Source organism: Silene latifolia, chromosome Y (assembly GCF_048544455.1).
Source record: "Silene latifolia isolate original U9 population chromosome Y, ASM4854445v1, whole genome shotgun sequence".
NCBI classification, from domain to species: domain Eukaryota; kingdom Viridiplantae; phylum Streptophyta; class Magnoliopsida; order Caryophyllales; family Caryophyllaceae; genus Silene; species Silene latifolia.
The window spans coordinates 366,119,904-366,139,277 of NC_133538.1; positions in this window are offsets into that span (position 1 = coordinate 366,119,904).

A 19,374-nucleotide genomic window follows, 5' to 3' on the forward strand; every position below is an offset into this window, starting at 1 on the left:
AATTACCCATTAACCCTAGTTAAGGAACTACTCACTCATTATCAAGTTTAACATGTTAACAAGGTTGTAAATCATATTAACAAAGCAAAACATGATGAATAAATGAAGATGATTAACAATAATTAAAAAGGGATTAAGAGAATTATACCTAATGATGATTCCAAAATAATAATGCAAAGAATAATAGAAGTACTTGATGATTGATGGAAGGTTGTCAATCTCCCAATAAACCCAAATAATCTTCAATTACCCAAAATAAAAGATGAACAATAGAGAAATTAAGGAAATGAGATTTGTATTAATACTTGATTACAAGCTGATTACAAGATTAAAGAGACATTAGAATAATATAAGCTACACTAAAGATTGATAAGAACAACATGATAATCTAATTAGACTAATGGGGTATTTATAGTGGGGATTAGGTGCAAAATTAGGGTTACTAAGGGTTTAAATGACGATTAAGTCCTTGAGGAATCGCTCCTCTTAAGAAAAGATGCGGGTCTCCTTTTAGCTAGTCTTCCAAAAATATGCGCATCTTAAATGAAGAAAGAAGAGGACGTGTCCCTCTGGAGTACAATCCGAGCGTCCAAGGGTTGGGACGGGCGGATTGGGGAGCTTTTGGACGGGCGGCCTGGTGGTAAGGACGAGCGTCCTGGGGAGCTGTTGGACGGGCGTCCCGATGGTTGAGACGCTTAGATCTTGGCTCAGCTTCCTTTTCTTCTTTTCTTCTTTTCTTCTTCATCATTTCCCATCTCTTACATTATGTACAAAGGCCTTCTAGTCTTGTCTTCTCTTTGATGCTTGGTCATTAGATTCGATCAATTTTGCTCTATTTTGCCATGAAAATGCAAGGTTTGCACTCCTCTCCTACCAAGGAAACAAAACCTTAAAGAATATGCAAAACAAAGGACTAAAGATAATAAATGACCCAAATATGCACTGAAAAGCATAGGAATGAGGCTAATTCGGGGACTAAATATGCTCAAATATTGATCACATCAATGCGAACACTAACAAGATATTGGATTCATTTGATAACAAATTCAACATTTTGCTCAACATCACGAAAGATACGCATATTCCGTTCCTCCCATATGCTATAGACTGTTGCATTTAAGCAACTAGAGAACCAAGAGGCCTTCCAATGCCTCCTTTTACTTCTTCGAGTGATCTACATGAGTTCCCTGCGTAAAGTGCCTGTTCTATCTTCCAATTTCAACTAATGCAATATCCCCTTCCAAACTGCAGCTGCAAAGGAACAATGGAAAAACAAGTGCGTATGTGTTTTACTCTCTGCTTTACAAAGAATGGAACGGTTTACCATACATATCCCTTTCTGAGTCAGCTTATCCACATTTTCTAGCTTTCTTTGCATTGCTATAACTGTATAGAGACTGTGTTTTGGGAGGACTGCTCGACACCAGACTCCTTTCACATAAGAAATTTGATCACTTTTCAATCTAAACTGATCATATAATAGCTTTAATTTCAGTTTACCAGCCTGAACATAGGTATGCAGGGCTGCCTTAACAGTAGTGATATCACCAGTTCTTTCTACCAGCTCATTCCTCACATGTAAAATACTCCTCCAACTTTCAAAGTGATGAGGTCTAACCTGCATTGACCAGAAATCTTCTGCCTTGACATTGTACACAATGTTCCAGCGAGACCAGGTACTGTTTGATTGATTCTCAATTGCCCAAATCCATTTGCAGAGTAAGCATTTATTCTAAGCTAGCACTTCCTTGATATTGAAACCACCTTCCTGATATGGAAGACAACATGATGCCCAACTTTTCATCACCATCTTCCTTGTCCCCTCCTCTGAACTCCATAGAAAGTTTCTACAAAACTTTTTAATGAGCTTAATCAATCCTTTTGGTATCAACAGGGTAGCACACCAATACTGCTCCAACCCAAATATAAATGTATTCAATAGGCTAATTTTCCCTGCATAAGACAGTCTATGGGTGGCCCAATGGTTCAAAGCAATCTGAACTTTTGTCAACAGATCAGCAAACATCACCTTATTAAGCTTACCCTCATTGAGAGGTAGCCCCAAATATCTGAATGGGAAGTTCCCTTCAGTATAATGAGTGGTATCAAGAATAGATTGCTTAATATCTTCTCTAATCCCCCCCATATATATATATATATATAGAATTAGGATCACATGAGTTCACCCTATCTTTTTGAGTCCGTGAGTCCCTGATACAATATCACACGTTATACTACACAATATCACAGCTTACAGTTTCACACGTTATACTAAACAATATCACAACTGAAAAAAAAAGTTTTTGAAAAAAAAAATTCGAAAAAAAAATCGTGATATTGTTTTGTAATACAATATCACACGTTATACTAAACAATATCACAGCATACATTAAATTTTTTTTTATTTTTTAAAAAAAAACTTTTTCGAAAAAAAAATTTGAAAAAATAAAATCGTGATATTATTTTGTAATACAATATCACACGTTATACTAAACAATATCACAGCTTAAAAAAAAAATTTGAAAAACAAAATTTCGAAAAAAATAAAATTCGAAGAAAAAAAATTGAAAAAAAAATTCGAAAAAAAAAAATTTGAAAAAAAAAATTTCGAAAAAAAAAAATCGTGATATTGTTTTGTATAGTGCGTGATATTGTTTTATGGACTCATGGACTCAAATATATAGGTGGACTCACCGGATCTTGCCTATATATATATATATATATATATATATATATATATATATATATATATATATATATATATATATATATATATATATATATATATATATATATATATATGTATATATATATATATATATATATACACTTATCTTTTTAGGATTAGTTGTAAGTCCTGACATTTGAGCAAATAAGTGCAAAGAATCAGTGACACCATGAACAGAAGGAAGATCCCCTCGCACAAACACCATCAAATCATCTGCAAAAATGAGGTGATTAAGGCCTAGTTTACCACATTTAGGATGATAAGTGACCTGCTCTTGCCGATGAATTCTCCTTAAAAGTCGTGATAATATTTCCATACTCATAACAAAGAGGAAGGGTGAGAGAGGGTCACCCTGCCTCAAGCCACTAGCCCCTTTAAAGAAACTAGTAGTACCCCCATTAACCTTGACATTGAACCAAGGTGAAGTAATACATCCCATAAGCCAGTTCTGAAATTGGTTAGGAAAATTGTAGACCTGCAACATATGCTCTATAAATTTCCATTGCAATGAATCAAACGCTTTTTTAATATCAATCTTTAGAAGGCATCTTGGGGAGATCCCCTTCTGTCCATACCCTTTAATCAAGGACTGAGTGAGCATAATATTTTCAAAAATGCATCTACCTTCAACAAAAGCTCCCTGTTCTTTTCCTATAATGCTTGGAAGCAAGGGTTTTAGCCTGCTACATAATATTTTGCTCACTGTTTTATAAAAAACAGTGCAGCAAGCAACATGTTGATAATCCATTACAGTCTGTACCACTTGTTTCTTTGGAATCAAAGCCAACAGAATGGTATTAGCATGTTTACATAGCTTCCCTGTTTTAAAGAATGCCAGAACAGCCTTGCAGAAATCTCCTTTAATAATGTTCCAGGATTTCTTAAAAAACTGAGAAGAAAACCCATCTTGACCAGGACTTTTATTAGTGTCAATGGAAAAAAGGACCTTCCTTATCTCAAGCTCATCTACAGGTTTACACAGTTGCTCCCAATCAGACTCCTCAATCCTAGGACCATCCCTTACTGTCTGAGGTAAATCAATAGTATCCACAGTCTCCCCCAAAAGCCACTGATAGTATTCAACAAATGCATTGTTAACCTCAGTAACACCTTCTCTAATGTGACCCTCCCTATCCCGAATCTTCCCAATGAAACTCTGATGTTTCCTTGTTGCTATCCGAGCAAAGAAATAGCTTGTGGGTGTATCATTGTATTTTATATTATGCACTTTTGCCCTCTGCAGCAAACTACTTCTTTCAGTCTTTCTTAATTTCCAATAAACATCTAAGAGTTCCTTTTCTCTTGCAAGGCAACTAGTATCCAAGGGATTTAGTTGAACCTGCTTTTGACAAATCTCCAAATCTTTCTGAGCCTGCTTGACCTTCTTTGTTAAGCTAATAAAATTATCCATATGGAGTTCAATGAGCTTCTTCGTGACAGTTTTCAGTTTTCCAAAATGAGTAAAACTGGCATTCCCTCTAACTGAACAACCCCAAGCTTGAGAAACAATGCTATCATAATTTGGATGCTCTTCCCAGCAGTTTAAGTAACTAAACATCTTCCTGATACAATAGTCTTCTTTTATCTGAACCAAAAGTGAAGAATGGTCAGAGATCCCAGATGGTAAAACAGTAACCAAGGTGTGAGGATAGTGCACTAGCCATGAATGATTGATGAGAAATCTATCCAGTTTAGACCAAATTCTAGCACCTTCCTCTCTTTTGTTTGTCTAAGTAAACTCACTCCCATCACTCTGTATATCATCTAACTGACAATCTAACAAACAGTGATTAAAAGCTAAGATCTCTGCTAAGGATGGTGGATTCGGGCCAATCCTCTCCTCCATAGCTTGAACTATGTTGAAATCTCCCATTAGTATCCAATTTTGAACCGTGGGAGCAATATCCCTAAGTTCCTCCCAAAGCCTTTCTCTAGCAGTTCCATCATTACTACCATAAATGAAGGTAATTGACACATGATGTAGAATTTCCACATGTATCAATTGACCATGAAATCTAGAGGAAAGCAAAGTGACCAATCTAGTGTTCAGAAAAACCCATATTCGACCATTGTAATGGTGAGAATAATTATTCAAAATGCTATAAGATGAGAAAGTTCTACTAATAGCAGCAGCATTACTTATTTTTATTCTAGTCTCAACTAAACCAAACACCTCTATCTTATTCGAATGCAAATAACCTCTAACTTCCTGCTGCTTTATTGGGTCATTAAATCCTTTTATATTCCAAGAAGAGATTATCATTTACCAGGGTAAGGAGAATCCTCTGCCTGGGTAACTTCCAACGTTGGAGCATTTTCCACAATCTCAGTATCCTAGAACACAGCATAGGTATTCTGAAGTGGTATGTCTGTAGTTGCCTTTTCCTTATGATTCTGACTCCCTGTTAGACCCAAATCAACCACCTCCACCCTACCAGAGACTGTTTGACCTAGCCCATAGCATCCTGAACCCTCCCCTTTATCATTAAGAGGAGAGCCCACCTTTAAGACAGTAGAATGAGAGCCTAGTCCATGACATACTGAGCTCTGATCTATTATCTCAGCAGTGATCTCGTCCCCTAACTTAGGGGGATTATGGCCTAGCATATGGCTTCCTGAGTCCAAGACCTCAGTGGTAGGAGTTGTGTGGTCAATAGGGTTCTGAACAGGCTTATAAATCTGTGTCACCTTGGTTTTCCTAATATCATCAATCTTAGTATTAATCTTAGTAAACATGCATTTCTCCTTGATGTGACCAAGTTTTTTTGCAGCATTGGCAATAATGGGGCAGCCACTCATATATTATCCTCTGTGTAGTTTCCCCATGGTAAGGAGAGTTTAACTGCATTGAAGTAGGTAGAGGTCCTGCTACATCAACCTTCATAAGTATTCGAGCAAAGGATAACTTAGACTTTAAGGTGGTTGGCAAGTCAGCAAAGAGAGGCTTCCCATCCATACTAGCCATTTTGCTTAGTACTTTGTCAGACCACATAAAGGGATCTAAATCCGAAAATAGAACCCAAGCAGGAACAATAGAGATAGAATCCATTTCCTTTGAAAACATTGGCGTCCATTGTTTCAACACCAAAGTACTAGCCCCCATGTTCCAAGGACCACCCTTCAGCACCTCATTCATATCCTCTTCTGAGAAGAATCTAAAACTATACCAATCCTTCTTATAATATTGTACTATTGGTCTGGTAACATTTTTCCAATATTTCAAAACAAATTCATCTACTTCCTTAATTTTTGGCTTAGCACCCAGAAAATTACCCATTAAAGTAGTCCTCCAGAATTTAATTTCATCCTTAACATCATCCTCTACAACATCAACTATTTGTGTTTCAGCACTCTTATCACAATAGAACAAACTCATACCCGGTTTAGGTTTCACAACAGAACTCTAAGTTTTTGTGATTCCAATTCCCAAATCAGTTACAGGCGGTGCAGAAAACTTGGTTTGTTGATACTAATTTGAAAGGAGAATAGTCATGGCAAGGACTAAAGGAGGCAACAAGGCAACAAAAACACCAACTTTATCCAAGAGACAACAAGCTCTTGCATCAAAAGCATTGGTCAACAAAGGGAGCAAGCTCCGGAAACCGTCACTGCTATCGAAGAAGCTACTACTTCTATCCTGGAGGTGGAACAATTGAAAAATTATACGGAGGTAACTTTCATTTCCGATAAGCATAGGCTTGCATTCGAATCCCTAGCCAAGAAAAATATTTTAGCTACTGAATTTGTATGTTAAGATGCTTTGGGTAAATTGGGTGTTCTTGAGCAAACAAAGGCATTCTTTGAGTCTATACGGTTATCCACCCTCTTTGAAATGAATGAGTTAACATACTCCTCTTTGACATTGGAATTCATTAGTTCTTTGAGGGAGTATAGAATTGAGACTCGAGATTGTCGAATTCCGCCTCAAAAACAGGGGTAGAACAATGCATAAAAGTGATTTCGGTAAAGTGTTTGGGCTTAAGAACGATAACCGATTCATCAAGAAGCCTTTGGAGTTTGATGCCAAACCCCTTTGGCAAGCCATCTCTGGTCGTGAGTTGACTAGTTTCCGGGAGTGCCATGCCTTGTACATTCATCATCCGGGTATTAGGTATTGGCACAAGTTCGTGGCTAACACTTTGATTGCTAGAAAAGAAGCCAATCACTTGACCGAATTAGACTTTGTCTACCTTGAGTCCTTTTTGAATGTTGGTGGGAAGTCCAAAAATGAGTACAATATTCTTCCATTATTGATCAAGAGATGGTTGGACATTGATAATGGGAAAGATAGCGCGGCTTTCATTGTTAATGGAGGCTTGATGACAAGATTGGCAAAGCACTTTAACGTGGAATTCAACAAAGACAACACTTACAAATCGGTTAAAGGAAGCAACCTTCTTGATATGAGCAATTTGATCCACAAATTTCTATGGGTCAACCATGAAAACTTAAACCAAAAGTACGAGTGGCTCATCAAGGATGCCAATTCCATTGTATTACCAAGCAAGATTTGTCGCATCTCCACCCACCGAACCAACTACCTTATTCCCGTTTTCGAAAGTGCCGAGCGCATCATCAAGCAACAACAAAATCTAAGTGAAGAGACCTCCTCCTCCATTGTTACACCACCATATCCCTTTGCCTACCACGAGTTCACACCGAGTAGTACTAATGTTGTGGCGGGCAATGACTATTTGACACAATTAATGCAACATATGCATAAGGAAGCATACAATGATCGGGTGAATGCCTACTACGCCCAATATCCACCCCTTTACCATCTTGCTAGGCAAGGAATCCTGTATCCTTCGAGTTCTTTGCCAAATTGGGTGGATAGGAAAGTGTTCTTTCCTAATTCTTCTCAAGATGAAGAAAGGAATGATCGCGAAACAAGGAGAGATGAGGATGTTGATGATGAGAGCGGGGAAAGTAGTGGGTTTTGTCATGATGAAGAGAAAAGTTCTAGTTCTAGTGAAGAAGATGTTGGTGAAACCTCCGGTTCCATGGAGGTAGATGATGATGATGTCGCGATGAGCGACAATTGATGGTTAACAAAGGATTAAGGAGGACATCACAAATGCGGAGTTGATGGCTTATGCTAGTATTGACCTATTATATTGTGAGTCTCCTACCCCTCCTTTTTCTTTGTTTTTGTCTCATGTTTCTATAACTTGTATACTTTTTAACTTGCATCATTTAAAGAGTCACTTTGGACTCTTGGTAGTTTTGAATTTGGAGTCCTAGCACCATTCAAATGACTCCCACCTCGGTCACATTGAGGTGTCTATCTTTTTGCTCCCACTACAGAGAATCCAAAATGACAAATTTCATTTATGCATTGCATTTCATGCCTTGTGAATGAACTTCCCTTCTTTTTGCACTAGAAATAGTGTTTTGTCCGGTTTGGGGAAGTTCACTCATAGGGAATGCCCGAGTTAATCTAAATTAGCTCTCCAAACAATAGAAAGCATGCATCATATAGTTTAGCTTAGTTTGAATCACTTGTATATATTTATCACATGAAAATATTTCACATATAATTTTCATTTAGTATAGAATCATGCATCATTTCATTGCATTTGCACAATTCCCTATTGTTTTGTCCATTGGAAACAATGTCCGTTCTAAGTGTGGGGATGGAGAATTTTAACACTATCTAACTCAAAAATTCAAAAAATGATAAAAATGAAAAAAATTTTAAAAATTTAAAAACATGTTCCTCCCTTTTGTAGTGTGGAAATGTATATATTGTATATATTTGTTTGTTTGTGTTCACTCCTATCACTTGGGACCGACTACGCCACATTCAAGGTATGAGGAATATGAAGACCGCATGGTATGATCTTTCCAAATCTGCATTTTTCCTGTTATATGTTAATGACAATGTGGCTTCTTTTTGTTTGATGCAGTACAAACCAATGTGATTATAGGAGTTGCATTTAGATTATATGGCATATTAGTGATAGTAGATATGCATTAGGTTGTATATATGCTAGTTGCATCATGGCATGTAGTTGCATATTAGAAAAGTTTTGTGTGAAAATGTCTAGTTGGGAAGCTTGACAAGTGTATTCAAGAGTACCTTTTGGTGTGATAACTTCTTGCTTGGCTACCGTTTATTCCAAGGTGACCCTTGAAACCATGCAACCGCTTTCCACTTCTATCATTTTTGTCACACAAAAAGGGAATGGGCGCAAAAATCTCCAATTTGAGTTCAAGTACCGAAATGAAAAATCAAAAAGTTTGAAAATATTGCATCAATGAAAAGAGGAGCAAAAATAGACTCCTATGCTTCAATAAAAGTACCCTTGCTACAAAATGGGGTTACTTTGAAAAATGTTTAAAAATGCAAATATTTGCCAAGTAATGCCACAAGAAATTGGGGGGGGGGGGGAGTCAAAAAGCAAACTACCATTGTGAAACTCAAAGCATATCGATCCCCTTTTTATACTATTGATCTCATTTTGTTGCATGGTAGGGAGGGGACGACCCTTCTTCTTGTCTAGGCAAGAGGGGGAATTCCGCGATCCTCTTGTATTTCTAACACCAGGTGGAGTCTACTCTTGACAAAAGCATTTAGCGATTGTGGACGAAAGTACTCTATTTTAACACAACTTGGAGGTGATTTGTTGGTATCCTTTTAGACTTAGTAACTTGGAGAAATGATATCTTCAATGAAATGTGTACCCTTAGATTGCTTCCCCTTTAGATGATTTCCGCCACTTAGATGAGGAAAGTGGCAATTGTTTTTGTAGATGCATCCCTTACTTGATCTTGTGTGTTAAATGTTAGGATGCATCGCCATTTTCGCAAGCCCCACCTTGCCTTGCAAGAAGGCATCTTACCTCATAGGTGTCTTCTTGCGAGTTGAAGGGCCGGAGTGAGACCCGCTAATTGTCTCACATCGGTTAGTATTATTAATAAAGGTCATAGTTTTAGTCACCTCTTTACTCGGGATGAGCAAAGGTTATATTTGGGGATATTTGATATGACTCATATTTATGCACATTTAGTCCCCGAACTAGCCTCGTTCCTATGCTTTCTAGTGCTTCTTAGGGTCATTTCTTATCTTTAGTTCTCTACTTTGCATATTCTTTGAGGTTTTGTGTCTTTGGTAGGAGAGGATTGCTAGCCTTGCATTTATGGAGCTAAATGGAGTGCATCTAATGACCAAGCAACAAAGAGGAGGCCAATACTTGTGGACACAACCACCTGCAATGCCCAGCTGATCTGTGGACATGGAGCGGTCTTTTGAAAGCCATGCTCGACGGCGTAAAAATGCTTTCGACCGGATCATTTTAGATCGGTCGGTTTCGTCTTGGCAAGAGTCTCGAAACGATGCAAGAGATGTTCGGAATCGCTACCAAGCATTTATGGGATGCTTGGAACCCGTTCGAATCCACTTTATACCTAGGTCAACCAAGGCAAAGAGCGGTGTTTGACATAGGTACTAAAGATAAGGAATCGTCCCTCTTTAGCATCCTATCTCTAGAATGACTCTCGTACGCTCTGGATAAGGTCGTCCACTATCCAAAGTTTCTGAGTAAGAGGTGAAGGTACATATTGGGAAGCCCTTTAATTGGACATCCAATCCCGCCCGCGGTAGCGGCCTCTACTGATTGATCTTGGTTGGTTAAATGCAAAAGTTAATAAAACGGGTAAATGCATGAATGCGCATCCACAAGTTTGAACCTAGCATGTGAGCTTTCTATGTGGGTTGTTTATCCAAGTATCAAGTATTTGATGTCAACTTGGATTTAATGTTGATTTGCATGTAAGACGAAAATTAAACATCCATTTACCGAGTTAGGTTTATGCTGCATAACGTGATCCATTTGTCTTAGTAAGGCATTTTGCAAATACAATGTGAAAGAGCAGATTTGTCATATGATCCTCCTATATTCGGGTTAACCGAAGTCGAGATCGTCCTAGACAAGTGCTGGAAAAGAAACAGGGCCTGCATCAGGCAGCCTATATAGGCACGAGCCATCAGGCGAGGCAAACAGGCCTGTCCTGTTTCGAAAATTAGAAAATGGTTGGCCTGTTTAGGCGCGAGTCAGCAGACTGTCCAAGGGGCGTCTTCTGTCTGTTAAAATGTTTGTAAAATGGTTTGAAAAGAGGGTGTTTGAACCCGTCTTGGTTTGAAAAGGTCGCTTGGACCGCTTTTGTCTTGATGTAAGGAACGAGACTTGAATAATCATCATTGTATTGACAATATTCGATGTCGGATTCGATTTTGCAAACTTGACATGAATAGCTTTGAAAAATGGTTATGAACTAATTGTTTTAAGTTCATTTGCTTGTGATTAGTCAATGTTTATCATCGTACTCGGGTTAAAAACCGACATGGTATGTGGAACCAAGGATGACTTTGTATTTATGACTAATACGTTTGTTTTTGAAATGTAAAGAAATGAAATAAAAGGTTTTAAAATGCCTTTTAAAATGTGATTAACCAAATATTATTACTGGAACACGGATTTAACCGTCATGGTATTAGGAACCAAGGGTGAAAATGTTTTATGGTTAAAAGTTTATCATGAAAATGATTTGAAATATTTGAAATGGTAAAAACCGATTACAAAAAATAAATGAAATAAAGAGGAAGATGAGACCAACCACGGCTGAATTAAGGCCTGAGAGGGGGTTTAGGCGCGAGCCTTCCTGCTATACAAGCAGCCCCTGTCTCCGGCCAAAATCTGGTTTTGGCTCATCTAACCTATCTTTGAGTCATTTTATGCATGTTTTAGCATGTTATAGTCATAAAACAGATGAGAAATGATAGAAGAGGATTTTTACACCCTCATACATACATGCTAGGCTTGAGACGAGAAATCGACGAAAGTGTATCAAATTGTTTGGTCGAAAAACTTGGTTTGAAAACCGTTTTAGCAATGTAAAAGAGTGTTTTAAGTTTAGTGATGGTGTAGTTGGTCGAGATAGTCATAAAGTGATTTAATGCACGATGACAGTACTAAACAATGTGTAAGGCTTGTATTTTCGATCGGTAGGTCGAAAACACATGTCGGTTTGTGACTTGAGAAGTCGAGTCTAGAATTTTAAGGGAGAGATGAGCCCGGACACTCGCGTATGGTATTATGGTGTGTGAAGGTGGGTATTTTTAGAGAAATGGGTGGTTGTGTGCATTTTGAGCGGCGTGGCCGCATGGGCTACTCGAAGAGGCGCGAGCCATTTCGCGGGTCTTCGAGGTGTCTTGTCACTATCACGCAATTGAAATCATGATTTATTCTATCCTATGTTTTGGATGACATGATTTGTACTTGAGCATGAGGCATTCCGGGAATACTTAACATGGAAGTTTTAAAAAGTTTTGTTTTTTGTGTTTGACTCGGTTTGACTCGTTGTTGGAGTCGGGATTTAAATTTTTGAGTCGATTTTTGGTCCGGTGTCGGTTTTGACTCTATTTAGTGTTATTGCAACCTCGTCGTCATGCATTGAACACTCCAGGTACTTTTGAAAAGTTTTGAAATGTTTTGTTTTAGAAATCGTTTTAAGTTTTCCGACGTATAGTTATACAAAACTGTCGATTAAGCGCTCCGACTCCTAAGCATGTTGTAGTCCGATAATAATCGGGTGTTTGTCTGAGACTCGACAGATACTGGATATCTACAGAGCTCCCACTTTGACTGAGGCTTGGACAGGGCAAAACTCAAAGTATAGCCCCTAGGTCAATCGAAGATTACAACCTAGAGACCAAAGCGACTTCGAGGCGGCTCGAAAGGGTTCGGGCCAAGGACCTACCGTCGGGAAGGGCGACGCAAAGGCGTCTCGGGGATATGAGTCAAGGACCTGTCGTCGGGAACAGTTTAAAGTCTGTCGACTATCCGTGTGGGTCGTTTAAAGTCCGTTAGACTTTGTACGAAGGCTCGCCAGCTATAAGAAGGAGTCATACTTGAGGCATCTTTGGGATATGTCCTTGAGTTGTTTCTTGTTTGCGGGCAAAGGCTCGCCATCCGTGTTGGGGATATGATGGGGCTCGCCAGCTGCGTTGCGGATATGATGGGGCTCGCCAGCCGCATTGTGGATATGATGGGGCTCGCCAGCCGCGTTGCGGATATGATGAGGCTCGCCAGCCTCGTTGGATGTGCGTTGTGAGGCTCGCCAGCCATGTTGGATGTCCGTTGTGAGGCTCGCCAGCCATGTTGGATATGGGTTGTGAGGCTCGCTAGCCATGTTGAATGTGATGCATTTTGAGGCTCGCCAGCCATACTGAAGGTGGTGCGTTTTAAGGCTCGCCAGCCATCCTGAATGTGCGTTGTGAGGCTCGCCAACCATGTTAGATGTGATGCGTTTTGAGGCTCGCCAGCTATGCTGAGAATGTGGTGCGTTTTGAGGCTCGCCAGCCATACTAAATGTGCGTTATGAGGCTCGCAAGCCATATGGGATGTGATGCATTTTGAGGCTCGCCTGCCATGCTGAGAATGCGTTTTGAGGCTCGCCAGCCATGTTGAATGTGGTGCATTTTGATGCTCGCCAGCCATGTTGAATAATCGACCGTGGGAAATAGCCATGTCGGACGGGTCTATTTCACGAGGTCGTTGAGTTTAGCGGGCTCTGTGGGGGAAGCCTCTGATATCCTACTGGGGAATCTCGGTGTTTATATTGGATGTTTGTGGCACTGGAAAGGGATACGCTCGTGTGCCTAGGTCCTGTGGTTGGCGGTGATTTTGAATCTTGAAGGGAGGTAACGGTTTTTATTGCCCTTTATTGGAAGTTCGTAGAAAAGGGTTGATGTGTATTCTGCCATTTGATGTGTGTTTGGGGATAATGGTTTTAACTTCGTCTTCCTATGATTTGTGATTTGTGAAAGTTAGTGAAATTTCACTATCCTGTTTGAAGGTGTGACGGTTTTTAATGCCGTTTGTTTGGAATTTTGAAAATAGCGAATTGGAATTTCAATATTTGTGTTTGTGATTTGAAAATGTTGTTTGAAAGTCTTGTGAAAATAGCGAATTTGAATTTCATATTTATTTTTGTTTGAAAATGATGGTTTTTAATGCCATCGTTTGAAAACTTGTGATTTTTTGAAATAGCGAATTTTAAGTTTTCTATTTCGTTTTTGTATTTAAAAAATGACAGTTTTTAATTCCGTTGTTGAAAATTTTGTGAAAATAGCGAATTTGAATTCCACTACTTTGTTTTTGTTTTTGAGAGATGACGTTTTTTTAATTCCGTCGTTGAGAATTTTGTGAAAATAGCGAATTTGAATTTCACTATTTTGTTTTTGTTTTTGAGAGATGACGGTTTTTAATTCCGTCATTGAAATTTCGAAATTTGTGCGGGAATTGGGCCAAAGCCCAAAATTCCGTTGAACAAAGCAGGGAATGCCTGATTGAGGCGCGAGCCCTTTTGTGAGGGAATGGGGCTTTCCCAGTTTTCTGTAAAAAGACGCGAGAAGTGGCTGCTTCTCATTGTCTTCGTCTTCTTCGACACAAAACCACGAAAAACCACGAAAATCGCCATTTTTCGACTTTGCTACTTGCTTGATTTCGTGCCATTGTCCTTATGTCATCTCAAGGTATATAAATCCTCTTGAATCCATTTGAATTTGTTTGTCTTTTTGTTGATAAAATTAGGGCGAAACCATAACCCTTCGAAAATCGATTTGGACATTTTTCTTTAGCCCATTTTCGAGTGAAATTGATGAATGCATTAGGTTAGAAACCTGTTTAGGAGTATAGGGGTGCTTTTAGTTTGCATTTTGGTCCCTGTTCCCGCTCCCTATGCTCGAAAAACGTGAGTGAGATGGAAAACCGTCTTATTTCACAATGTCATCTTTGTTTGCTTGAGTTGTGTGCCCCACTAGGTTGCATTGTAGTCGGGGAAGACCGTATTTGCTATATTCAACCTTCGTTGGGTGTTGTGGTCAAAATTTGAATTTTTGCCTTTTTGAGACGGTCTTATATCTGACGAAATAAGCGTCTGTCTGAGTTTAAGTTGAGCCAGTTTGTTTTGAAATGGATCTTAACGGTAGTTTAGGTCGCTTTGAGTCGTGATTAAATCACGTTGTTTTGTTGTGGCCGTACTTTGAATTTTTGACCTGTTTGTGCCAGAATTGGCGTAAAATTGCCTTTTTTGATCTTTGAAAAATACGCAGTTGTGTCGGGAATTTTTGTTGTTGTTTTGCGGGCCTTGTGTGGGCCTTGAGGTGTTGGGTGGTCTTTGAAATTTTTATTGTTGTTTTGACTCGTCTTTTGCTTGAAAAGAAGGGCCAGTCGTTTTTTGTGCGATTTTTATGGAGTGTTTTTTTTAGATGAGTTTGGGCGGGTTTGCCTTTGTTGCGTTTTGCATTTGCAGATGGTTTGTTGTTTTTGGATTTGTCTGTTTTGTGCCGTCGTAAGGCCGAAATTTCGGTTAACGTTTTTTTTGTTTTGTCCTGATTCCAGGGGAATGTTTTGGGCCCACTAGGTCCGTTGTCGAGATTTTAGAGGTCTTGTTTGGGACTGGGCCGATTAGTACTCCGGCGAGTGTTCCCGAGGTGGTGGTGGAGGACGCTTACGAGGAGGAGGAGCCCATTGAGGAGGTTGTTAGAGCCGAGAGAGCTGTGGGGGCTCATCGGGAGGCCGTGGATGGGGCCATTGGTGCTAAGGGAGCCACAGGGGCTCGAAAGGAGCCTGCTGTTGAGGCTGTTAGTGCTGGGAGGGCTCAGACGGGGTATGCGGCCGGTACCTCTGGGAGGAGGGTTTGTACTAGGAGGAGGGGTCCTCGGCCCACTAGACGGGAGCTTCAGAACGTTGTGAGGGTCGTTGAGAGGCCTCCTCACAATCGCGTGGAGTCTCGTGGGGGGAAGAGACGAAGAGTGGAGACGAATGTGGATGACGTCTTTGTCGAGAACTGGGATGTTAGACGGGTTACAGCCCCTCGGGGGGTGAACTTGCAGGCGGTGCCTGCTTAGGCCGAGGGCTTTGACGGTAGTCAGTTGTTGCTGCGGCTAGACACTCACATCTCTTACCGTGCACACGAGGGCTTGGTGAGTCTGCTGCCTTGTTTGAGCTTTTGTTGTTTTTGTTGTTTCAGATCTGAATAGGTATTCTTATGCTGTTTGTTTCCCAATTTCAGGAGATTGCTACCATGAGGACTTTCTAAGGTTTCTCGACTTGCATGGGTTTCTATGACGTTCTCCGAGCCGGTACGAGGGCGTTGATAGAGAGGTCGGCTAAGGGGCCGTTGGTGGCTGCCTGGCGTGAGATTCACAGGTGAAGAGTCTATCACACCCGAAATACTCGAGAGGGGGGGGGGGGTGAATTGAGTATTTAAAAACTTATGCCCACTTTTTATTTTATATCAATGTAATTAATTATTTAAAGCTTATTGATTAAACTTGAACTAATTTACTAAATGATTAAGAACGTAATGAAAAGAACAAAACGATAACTGTAAAGACACACGGTTTTGAAGTGGTTCAGCTTCACACGTCGAATCCTACGTCCACTATTCTCGATTAATAATTTTAGTACCTTTCTCCAGATTACAAAATTATCAACCCAACTCGTATAGTTAACTCTAGCTATAACTCAATTTGAATATCACTAGATATTCGGTTTTGACTATCTTAAGTTACAAAGAAAGCACTTGATTGTTCTTCTAAGAGTTCACACAATTGAACGAGTATGAAACAATATGAAGTACTATTATCTTATGACGTAACCTTAAGAAAAAAAAGAGCACGATTTTTCGCTAGATTTCCCAAATGCAAAACAATAAAAATAACGATTAGATTTAAACTCAAAATTGTTTGCAAGATATTTCTATATTTTCGAAAAAGCTCCATTGAAATGAAGAATGATCATATGTATTTATAGTAGAGGAGAAGAGTAGGGTTTGTACGAAACCCTAGAAGTGCCGTGAGGTAGGCGGTTTATCTCGCAAGAAATAAATCTCTATCTCTTTCCTAATTCAATCCAAGATATATTAGTTTAGGTAAATAAGATAAAAGTGACTTATTTTTTATAGCTATATCTTTAAGACTTTCAGATAAGTAAACAAATTAAATCATGCATATATTTAAGATAAGAAAATATCTTATAAAAATATAAGCTAGATTTAATTAGATTGATTACTTGTACTAGAGGACTTGTGAAACCTAAAGATTCAAAGCCAGTGGCCGAAACCCTAGGCCCGTGTCCATCTAGACAAAAATCTCTCTTCTTGGATTAGGGTTAGGTTGAAACAAATTAGAAAACCCTAGGTAGCATGACGACCCATAAGTCGTTTTACTAACCAATAGAGACATGCAAGTTATCCATTACAACAACCCATATTTCAGCTCTGCTATAGACATATATGATTTCGGAGTATGTTTAAAGAATTTTTATCCTTTGAAAAATGATTTTAAAACTATTAAAATCGTGCCATTAAAATACTACCCAAAGTTATAGTAGAAACAACAATAACTTTAAGTTTGGTAAGTAAAGTTATAGGTGAAATAGCTATAACTTTACCTTCCCAATATTCTTTTCTTAAGATATCGTCATTAGATGAAAGATCTATACTAGCTAATATTCCTGGAGATCTTCAGTGATATGATCTTCTCTTTATCTTGATCATAAGCTCCTCTTCTTGAGCTTGTTAAAGACTTGATCTAGCCTTTTACTTAAGTGAACATCATACTTGAAACTTGTTACAGTTACTATGACGCATTATGAATCTTCAATGTTATAGCTCAAGCTACTATAACATTACTTGAACGATTCTTCACAAATCCTCAATGTTATAGCTAAGGATTCTATAACATTACTTGCCAAACTTTTTAACCTAAGTCAATCTAACAAAGACTAAACAAACGATTACGAGCAAGAGTATATATAAGACGAAGCACAAACTTGTCATTATCAAAACTTAATCATATATCTATATGGTCCAACAAATTCCCCCTTTTTGATGATGACAAGTCTCTTACGATTTGTGACTAAGTGTAAGCTCCCCATCAACATAATACTATAAAAGTCATAGACAGTTGAACGCAAGAACAATCACTTATATACAAAGTATAGCATCTAAGGACCTTAAGAGATTAAAGGTTCTGACAAGGAGCAAGCTTTGGCAAATACTTAAGTCACGATAATTTACTTCCTCCTTTTGACATCATCGAAAAGACGAGAAAAGACATAAAACAACTAGAATAATATAGCTTGAGACACGTATTAATCATGCAAAGAGAGATTATAAAACGAGAACATAATCCACGATAAGAATGCAAAATATAAGAATAAGTCTACTACAAACGAAAGTAGTCTAATTGCCAATGGGCCGAATAAGGAAACAAGTTATAAAGCCATATGGGCCGAATGGAAGAGCAAGCCGAAATGGGCCGAATTAGACAATTATCCAAAATATAAAGTCTAATAAAAAGAAATGCAAAGAAAGGAGGATGACGGGTTAAGGGTAGTCGCGTTTCACGACATTGGGGTTCACATAACCGGGACGGGTCCTAAATTCAAAAGAGTTAAGACGATCAAAGCATGAGCGGACATGGTTAGCTTGTGTCGTGAGACACGTCTCGAAATTGAGCACTTTCAATGACAAGGCTTTTGTAGCCTCGTAAACAACCCGCATATCCTCATGCATAGCCTTCCCTTCGCGCCATATCGCCCCTCCTTGACTAGCTAAATTAGCCAATGACCCGGAATGACGGACACACTCCTTAGTTGCCCTAGTCGCATCCTCAGCCATAGAATCTGATGTGTGTATTTTATATAAGTATTTTGTACTTCATTTGCACGCATTTCTATGCATTTTTGTGTAGTGTTTAGCTACAAATTCCCCCGAATTGGCTACTTTGGTTTCTCTTGTATTATTTACAGGTATGAACCGGAAAGGAGCATAAAAGCCTAAAACATGTCCTTATGCATGGATTTAGGAGATGAGTTGAGTCGGAGCCTTAAGACTACTATTTTGAGATGCGCAAAGAAGTAAGTTAGCTAGGCGAGCAAAGGAAGAACATCAAATTGCTTGTGCCTACTTTGAAGAGCCATATCTCAAGTTCTACAACTGATTTTCAGGTGATTCCAATTGTAGATGAAATCCTGTCCTCTTAGTTTTCCAACGCCACTAGAAACGCCTTGTTTTCCCAAGTAACGAAGAAATGGCAGCCGTTTGAAGTTCAGTGCGCGAAGCAGGAATTGTGCGCTGGAAAGTACTCGATCGACTACAATTGTGATCGATCGACTCCTTTTTCCACTCGATCGAATGGGGCGTTTTTGATAAGTGTTCGATCGAGTACCTAAAGTACTCGATCGAGAGGTTTGAGCTTGTTTTTGCTCGATCGAGCAGTTTTAAATGGCTCGATCGAGTTGTTTTCTAATGGGCTCGGGCTTTTTAGCTTTAATTTGTGTTTAGGTCAAATAAAGTCCTATTTCCTAAAAATAGGAAAGCATCAGACGTCATTTGTATCTTACTCTACACCATTATATGCTACTTTTCTCCTTTCCTCTGTTAGACACTGTTTCCTCTCTACTTTTCCGGACTATCCTTAGTCATTCTCTTTCCTTATTCTCTTTTTAATTTATGATGTTGTTTATTCTTTTACTTTTTGTTCTTACCTTTCCCTTATTTATGTCTAGCTAATTCCCCTGCTAGGATCTAGGGGAGTTAATGAACCGATGTTAATTGCTAATTAGGTTTAT